The sequence below is a fragment of the Mus pahari genome, chromosome 12 (assembly GCF_900095145.1).
Source record: "Mus pahari chromosome 12, PAHARI_EIJ_v1.1, whole genome shotgun sequence".
NCBI lineage: Eukaryota > Metazoa > Chordata > Mammalia > Rodentia > Muridae > Mus > Mus pahari.
The window spans coordinates 2,765,473-2,773,714 of NC_034601.1; the positions used below are offsets into that span (position 1 = coordinate 2,765,473).

Genomic DNA, 8,242 nt, shown 5'->3' on the forward strand with positions numbered 1-8,242 from the left:
TGTGTGTGTGTGTGTGTGTGTGTGTGTGTGTGTGTGTGTGTGTGTGTGCGTGTGTTTATTCCTGTGGCTAAATTACTGAGGACAAACTTGAATGAGGAATGTTTATTTTGGCTTTTGGTTTAAGATACAAGTGGATACAGTCCACTCTGGCAAGGAAAGCATGGTGGCAGTTGTCTTCATGGCAGTGAATGTATAGAGATGGGAGTGTCCATATCTTGTAAGAACAGAAACCAGAGAGCAGGACTAGGCTATTATCTCAAGGTCCAACCTCCAGAGACCTACTTGCTCTAGTAAGGCCGTATCTCTTGAACCTTCTATTTCCTCCAGGAACAGCACCACCACCTGGAGACCAAGTTTTCAAACATGAGTTCTTATAGGACATTTTATATTCAAATCTTAACACACATTGAGCCATGGAACTCATCAGTTCCCACATGCCTCCACATGCTGTGGCTTTCTCTGTGTTGATTTTGCCATTTCTGTTTTTCCAGGTCATAATAACTTATTCAGCAGGACCTATAGTACTCCATCATAGCTGCTCAGCAACTCTATTAAAAAGTTATGTAAAGAAAGTCCCAGGGTCACCATGCATTGTACCAACTGGATGTACTTGCCTTTAATGCATCAATCATGTTGATGGAACAAGTCTTGTCTGTGACCCACTACTGGAGCTCTGGGGACCACATGAACAATTAGAACTATCCTAACAGCACTCCACTAGCACAATGGATTTTTCATAAGTCAAAACTACATGGTCTCCACAGGTAGAAGTCTGAAACAGGGAAAAGAGTTCCCCATACCAAGGTACTAAAATTCATGGACAGCCATGTGTGTTGGTGCTCAGACACCTGAAATCCAAGCTCCTGAGAGGATGAGAAGAAGAATTTTCATGTCTCTGGGATACCATGGCTTTATAGCTCATAGCAGACCACTGAGGGTTACTTATCAAGACACTGACAAAATTAAAAATATCCATCCAAGAAATCAAAGAAAGCAACAACACAAAAAATCTTACATGGTTGACTTGACATTAAATCAGGTAAGATCTTACTGAGTATGAAAGATAATATAACTTTCAGATGAGTAGAATTTCCAAAGGTACCTGTCTCATTGGATTTTTAGTAGACATTGTTAAAAAGACAAAATAGAGACTTGTGTAATTAATTGTGTCTTGTGGCTTTGGAATTGAACCCACCTCTTGATTAAAAGATTTCTCAGAGATTCTAAGAGGCCAGTGTACCTCTTCAGAACACTTAGGACTGAGATATTAGCTGGCATGCAAATAAATATACTTTCCTATATAATCATCTGTTTGATTCATTTCCTTCAAGGAAATTCTATTAAATATGACCATTGTCTAAAATAGAGCTAATATCTGTATTGGTTAAATAGGGGAATGACCAGCCCGCACTCTAGATATTAGCATTTCATCTTTGGTAATATTCTCTATCTACTTCTTGTAGCAAAACTAAGTAACATTTCCTTGTTGAGTTTTGCTGAAGCATTCTGCTTGTCTGTGTGCTTGCTTTTGTTTGAGTCCCCAGTTTTAGGTTAAAGCTCTGGAGTGACCATGTATACATGTATGTGAAGCTATGCAGGGAGAATGGGGTACAGAAAAAAAAATTGTATCCAGAGGCAGCGAAGGCATCTCAGTGGGTAAGAATGTTTGCTCCAAAAGAAAGAAGACCTAAGTTAGAATTCCCAAGGTCCCCATACAAAAGACAGCCATGACTAAGCATACTAGTAACCCTAGTATGGAGTTGGGCAGAGACAGGCAGATCCTAAATGCTCACTGGCTAGACAGCCTAGCTGACATAGCTTCTGGTTGAGTAAGAACTTTGTCTGAAGGTAATAAAGTCAAGAGCAATAGAGGAAATCACAAAAATCCATTTTTGGCCTCCACATAGGGCATGCACATCTCCATACTTTGTGTGTGTGTGTGTGTGTGTGTGTGTGTGTGTGCGCACACATGTGCGCGCGTGCGCACTCATTCATGCTACACACCACAGTGAGAAAGTATTGCTTTCTTTTGTTTTCTTTGATTTTGGCAGTACTGGAGTACTGGGGATGGAACGCATGGCCTTACGCATAACATTTAAGCACTCAAGTATTGAGCTACATACCTAATGGCTGCCATTTTGATAACTGCTTTCAACCTGCTTTTCAGCAGGGCAGCCATACATATGTACTGATCTGATTTTTTTCTTTATGTACATATAGCGTAACAAAGGTATTTGATATGTGGCTTAAGGAAGTTGTTGCATGTGGCAAAGTGAAGAAATTGAATCAAATTACAGGTAGGAAACACAGGGGAACTCATTATCACATAGACACTATAGTACTGTTTGTTAGAGCAAGGATTTATTTTTAAGTGAATAATATCCTCTAGTTTATTTAAGAAGTCATTTTAAAGTGTGTTTGGCCTTTTCCATTATTAGAGACACATAACAATCACTTGTTTAAATTATTGATACTTATTTCACAAGTTTGTATCAATGAGCTATGTAAAATATCTGTGAGTTTTTTGGGGGGAGGGGCTGGAAATTTTCCTCAAAGAAAAGTTTTAGGGTTGCAGTTTGTTTGCAACATGTAATTCACATTGTTTTACATTAAAAAACAAGTTCAGTCTATTTTCTTCCCTGTGAGAAATGTTCCTTCCCCCTTTCTGAAATATAATCTTAGAAATTAGAGTCAGTGTAAATCCAGAGGTAATGAGGTTCAATTTCTCATGGTAGCAGAATTGGATGGAGAACTTCAAATATTTATTTGAGGTTTAATTTGAGTAATTTAAGAAAACATTGAGTTTCCGCATTCATAAATGATAATTACCTCACTTCATCAAATATTGTACTCTATTCCCTTCTGCTCACTGCCCTGTCTTGTTCTGATATGAACATTTTTATATCTCAAAAGGGATTCTTTGTTCATCTAACTTCCTTCCTTGGCTTAACTTATAAAACTTTCAGAGCTGAAGTGTGTGGGCGAAGGAGAGAGCCCAGCAGGTGAGGTACTGACTACACAAGTGCAGGAACGAAGTTCAGATCTCAAGATGCAAGCATAGAGAAAAGTGACTACAGCAGAGATGGCAGTTAACCCATATCTGTGAGTTACAGGCTCAGTGAGCGACCTTGTCCCAAAAAGTAACTGCTGGAAGAAACACTCAACAATGACCTCTGGCTCCTATGTGAACATATATTCATGTGCAATGAATGTTTGTGTACAGGAACACAGGAATGCACATATGTACATGCATACATGCACATACTACACACATACTACACTCACACACACATGCACACATGCATGCGTGTGCATGCTCACAAACACACACACAGCCATTAAAAAAGTGAAGTTATCCTTGCCTGTTTTACTGTGCTCTGTTTTATAAGAGAAAAGAGATCAGACTTAGAAAAATAGGTACACTGAATTTAAAGAGTATGTTCTTGTGAGAAATAATATTTTACCTTTATAAATCATTTGTTTAAAAATTGGAGATTAGTTTCCATATTGTATATGTATATATACTATATATGTATAATATATCTACATATTCATGTTCTCAAATTCATGTTCTGTTTTCTCATATTATATATATTTTATAATATATAATATATTTTATTATACATAATGAAAAAGAGAACACGAATTTGAAAGCAAGCAAGAGGGGTATATGGAAGGGTTTGGAAGGAAGAAAAGGAAACAATATAAGTATAATTTCAAAACTAAATAAATAATTTTAAACACTGAGTTGGAGACCACTGTTGTTACAAATACCTGAAACACACTGCAGGAACTTAAATGGCCACAGGTGCTGCAGCCTGCAGATCTACAGTGACAGACATCAACTGTCAGGTAAGCTGCCATGAAAGAAGTATGGGAATTTCAAATGGGTGCTGTGCAAATGCAAGGTTCCTCATTCCCCTCCTGTAGCGTTCTCTCTGGGGAAGTAGAAAATATTTTCTCTATGATGCATATTCAACATCCTCCATATTCAATGAAGATATTCAGGGTAGACTGGTGAATTCAAGTCTCTCCCTCATTTGTGTTGATGATAATAGGCTCTTGTAAGAATACACTTTAACATGACTTCTGCCATCTCGTGTCATCACCACTGCAACCTCCTCTCAGTGTCTCTGGCCAACTTTTCACATTTCCTCAGCAAGTCATAAATACACAAAAAAATGGCATGCTATGCAAAGCTTCTCACCAGTACAGCACATTCTCATCAGGTACACAGACACAGACACACACAGACACAGACACAGATACACACATGCATGCGCACGTGCACACGCGTGCGTGTACACACACACACACACACACACACACATATCTTTAATATCAACCAGATACAGTCTGACTTGGAAGAAACCACTTTCCCTTTTGGACACAAATTACAGGGCTACCCTGTTCCTTCTGATACTCAGGTCATGTGCAGGTGTAGGGCTCCGTGAGTATTCCTCCAGTCTTGTCTGATCCCACACACTGGCACCAGCTTGTCCTAGAAGGGTGGTTGTAAGGCTGTCATAACACACTTTAAACTTTGCTGGACCTTATGTCCTTTCCCACTCATTTTATCCATGACCCCTGACTTTGTTGATTGCCTTTGCTGAAGAACTTCATGGTAAGCAGTGACACCATGACTATAAGTCACACTCCCAATCAAACTGCCTTAAATATACAAAAGAAATATATTGTTCTATAGAAAAAGACCTGGGTGGCAGTAACTTCAGGAGCTGGCTTAATGCCACAGCTCTCAATGCATACTAGCCATCGTCACCTTTTATTCAGTCTATTTTCTCCTATGTCATCATGTAGTTCATTGTCACTGAACCAGCAGAGGTCACATGCTCATCTAGGATGCTCCATGATGAACACAGTCACCTTTGCAATTGTGTCTTACTTGGCACGAGGCCCTTATATGGACTATGCATAGTATGCTCCAGAGGTACTAGACCTACCCAAGACATTAGAAATGCAATGCCAATCAAATATCATCAGGAAACAAAATAAAATGCTTTTATTTGTTGTATTTTTAGTGAATTTACTTGACATATGGGAAGACTTTACATCAATTGATCAAAACATTCATCTTCCTCAGTAATTGAACTAATGAGAATTGTATCTTGTCCCAAAGTCCATGGTCTGTGCATTGGAATCATATCAGCTCTTTGAAGATCATAAAATATGCATTTTGTTACCTGTGAGTTAGGAGCTAGCAGCCAAAACTCTATTTCCATTTCTTCCAACTTGCTTACAATTTTATTTTCTCTCATTCACCAATTTGACAAATATATGGTAGAAATATCATTATAGACAAGAACACAGCATTAGAACCCAGAGGATATAAGATAATCTATCTATGTATCAAAGGCAGGTAGTTACTTCCAAGATTTATAAAAATGCATATTTATCATCAATAGTGACTTTTTCAAAGATCAGGATGTTTGTTACCTACACAACTAGGGAAGTTTAAGTGCTAACACCCCATTAGACACTTTCTGTGGCTTCCATGACCCAGATCCGTCAACATCCCTTCACTGGCTGGTCTCTGTCTCTCCTTGTGTGCATTTAACTCTTTCTTCTGTCTTTTCCAATTTTTGTTTGCTCTTTTGAAGTCATCACCATCAATTAGTATGTGTGGGGTGCCCAGAGGACCTAACGTGCCACTTTTCCATCTGCTATCCACCAGCACAGACATAGGGCTCCCACCTCTTTCTGTTCTGAATTCCATTATTCTGTGCTATTCTGAGCATCTCCCACCAGCTGTCCCAGCAGCTCTCAAATCCCACATCTTCTGTGGGACCTGTTTTCCTCCCCCATGATTTGACATCTTTAGTGTGATGTCATGTTGGAGAACTTGCATCTCATACTCTGAGACTGAATTGCTGCTTAACTACTTATGAATTGATCTGACCTTAGGGAACTTTATTGATTAATTTCATTTTTTGCCATAAAGGAATCTCACCATACATATCTGTTCTTTATTGAGTGTCTAAGAATGTAATGGGAAGAAAGAAAACAGAATCAGAAGTGTTGGAGGCTGGAGGATGTCTCAGTGGCTAAGTGCATGTGTCACCAAGTCTAAAGACTTGAGTTTAATTCCTGGGATCCTCATGGTGGAAAAGGAGATAAATTCCTCAGACTTTCACATATGGCACCATGATACTTATGTGCACACTCACACACAAAATACATGTAAGGAAATGAAGAAATATAACTGTGTGTATCTATGAATAATATGTAAGACACATTAATATAATATTACATATACAATATGTATTAAGATATATATATACATATATATATATATATATATATATATATATATATATATATATATATGATTGCTTTGCTTTGGTTCATTTAGATTTTACCTTTTTGATGTTTTGGGTTTTGTTTTGAATATAAGGTTTGGTGGGTTGGGAAGTGAGGAGGATCTAGCAGAGGGAAAATATGATCAAAGTATAGTTTATAAAAAATAAAGTTAAGGAAAATAGAAGTGGGCTATCCAGGAAAGAAAAGACATCTAGTGGAAGAGGAGAAAGAAATGAGTATGGGGTTATTACAGTCAAAGTCCATGATATACTCAAAGCAAATGAAACTATCATTATGAAACCATCATCATGTACCATGCATATGTTCTAGTAGATTGAAAATGAAAATGTCCAGTGTCCTCACATAAATAATAGCAAAAGTAGAGACGATGTCATAGTATTTGGGATGACTTTAGGTCTCTGGAGTGGCCTTTCCTGTTCTCAGCTGTGCACTGTGGCATTCAACATCAGCCTACAGCAGTCCTCACTGCTACCCCAAATCTCAAAGATATACACACCCTCACCACATCAACTTAAAAACAGTGTTTTCATTAGTATGCAAGGTTGGCTGTGGTTTATAGTTGTGATGCTGTCTGGCCCCATCTCTTTCTGCTTCTATCATATTACCTGTTTTGAAACCCAGTTAGAACCCACCCAAGACTTGGATAAGACACCAGGGATGGTTGCAATAGACTGCCATCTTCTTTCCAGAAGGCTGGGTTTGTGAGTTCTGAATACTGCTAGTCTTTGCAAGAGAAATCTGTGGTAAAGGGGCAAGCTACATTGAAAATCATAATAGAATTGGTTTCAGCATATTATATAATGTGTCAAATGAGCTCTAAATGCTGACTGTTCAGGAACCCTGGTAAGAAACACTGAAGTATGCTTTTTGCCATGGCAGACAAATGGCCTCTTTATCCTAGACAATGGATGAGTGTTTCCACTGACATAGCTGCTTATCTGTCAGTCATCCCAAGCCTCGCTCTGATTATGGATGAGGCATGGGGATGGGACGGTGGGGTATAAAATAAGTCATCATCAGGACGAGCCCTTGCCCTGAAGGAGTTTACGATCACATTGGGAAAATGAGGCATGAAGGCGGGAACGCTTCCAGGTGCAGTGGAAGGAAGCTGATGGGAAGCTGATGAGAGCTAACCAGAGCAAAGTGCTACATGGGTGCGCCAGGCCCCGAGCGCGACCTCCCTGCTGCACGCCCTTTAATTTGGCCTGGAAGGCAAGGCTAGATTGGTGGACAGGTATGAATTGTTCTGACTTACAGAGTCAAAACATAATTTGCCCAGTACAAAGATGAGCGAGCTGTCATAAATGTTTGGAGGTTTTTTTTGTTTTTTTTTTTTTTTTTTCCCTATGCCTTCTCGCATGGCTGGTAAAAGAAAACAAAAGCTCCTGTTTTATCAAATCGCTCTGGCTCCCCAACCCCACTTCTCCTGCATAAACTAGGTTGAAGCCAGGACATTGGCATCCCTTTCCAGAGATGATTTGCTAGATAATTAGTCAGAGTTGACAAACCTGCTCCTCGGTTGTCTCTGGTAGGGAACTGGTAGAAGATTGTTATTCCCCATCTCGCTCCTGCCCCATGCTCCTCTAAGTAGTTGAACTCAAGGCTTGTTGAATCTATGAGAATGTATGGTCAAAAAACAATAAGAAAAACATGAATGAATTCCTGCATTTCAGAACCTCAACATTTATTATTTCGTATTGTTTATATTATTTATTATTTCATATTATCTATCTTATTCTAATCTAGGAATTAGCAAAGTTTAACAATTGCCAACCTTTAAAACTAATAATACCCCTAGGGATAGAAACTTGACATAGGTATTGTCTATATGCCTATGTGTAATTCTGTGTGGGGGGAGAGGGAGAGGGAGAGGGAGAGGGAGAGGCAGAGGCAGAGGCAGAGG

General features: G+C 39.0%; 1 protein-coding gene across 22 annotated transcripts in view; it reads left to right on the top strand.

The window, feature by feature from the left end:
- Rbfox1 (RNA binding fox-1 homolog 1) overlaps positions 1-8,242 on the top strand; it is a 1,661,838-nt gene that overhangs the window by 758,050 nt on the left and 895,546 nt on the right. The window lies entirely within an intron of this gene.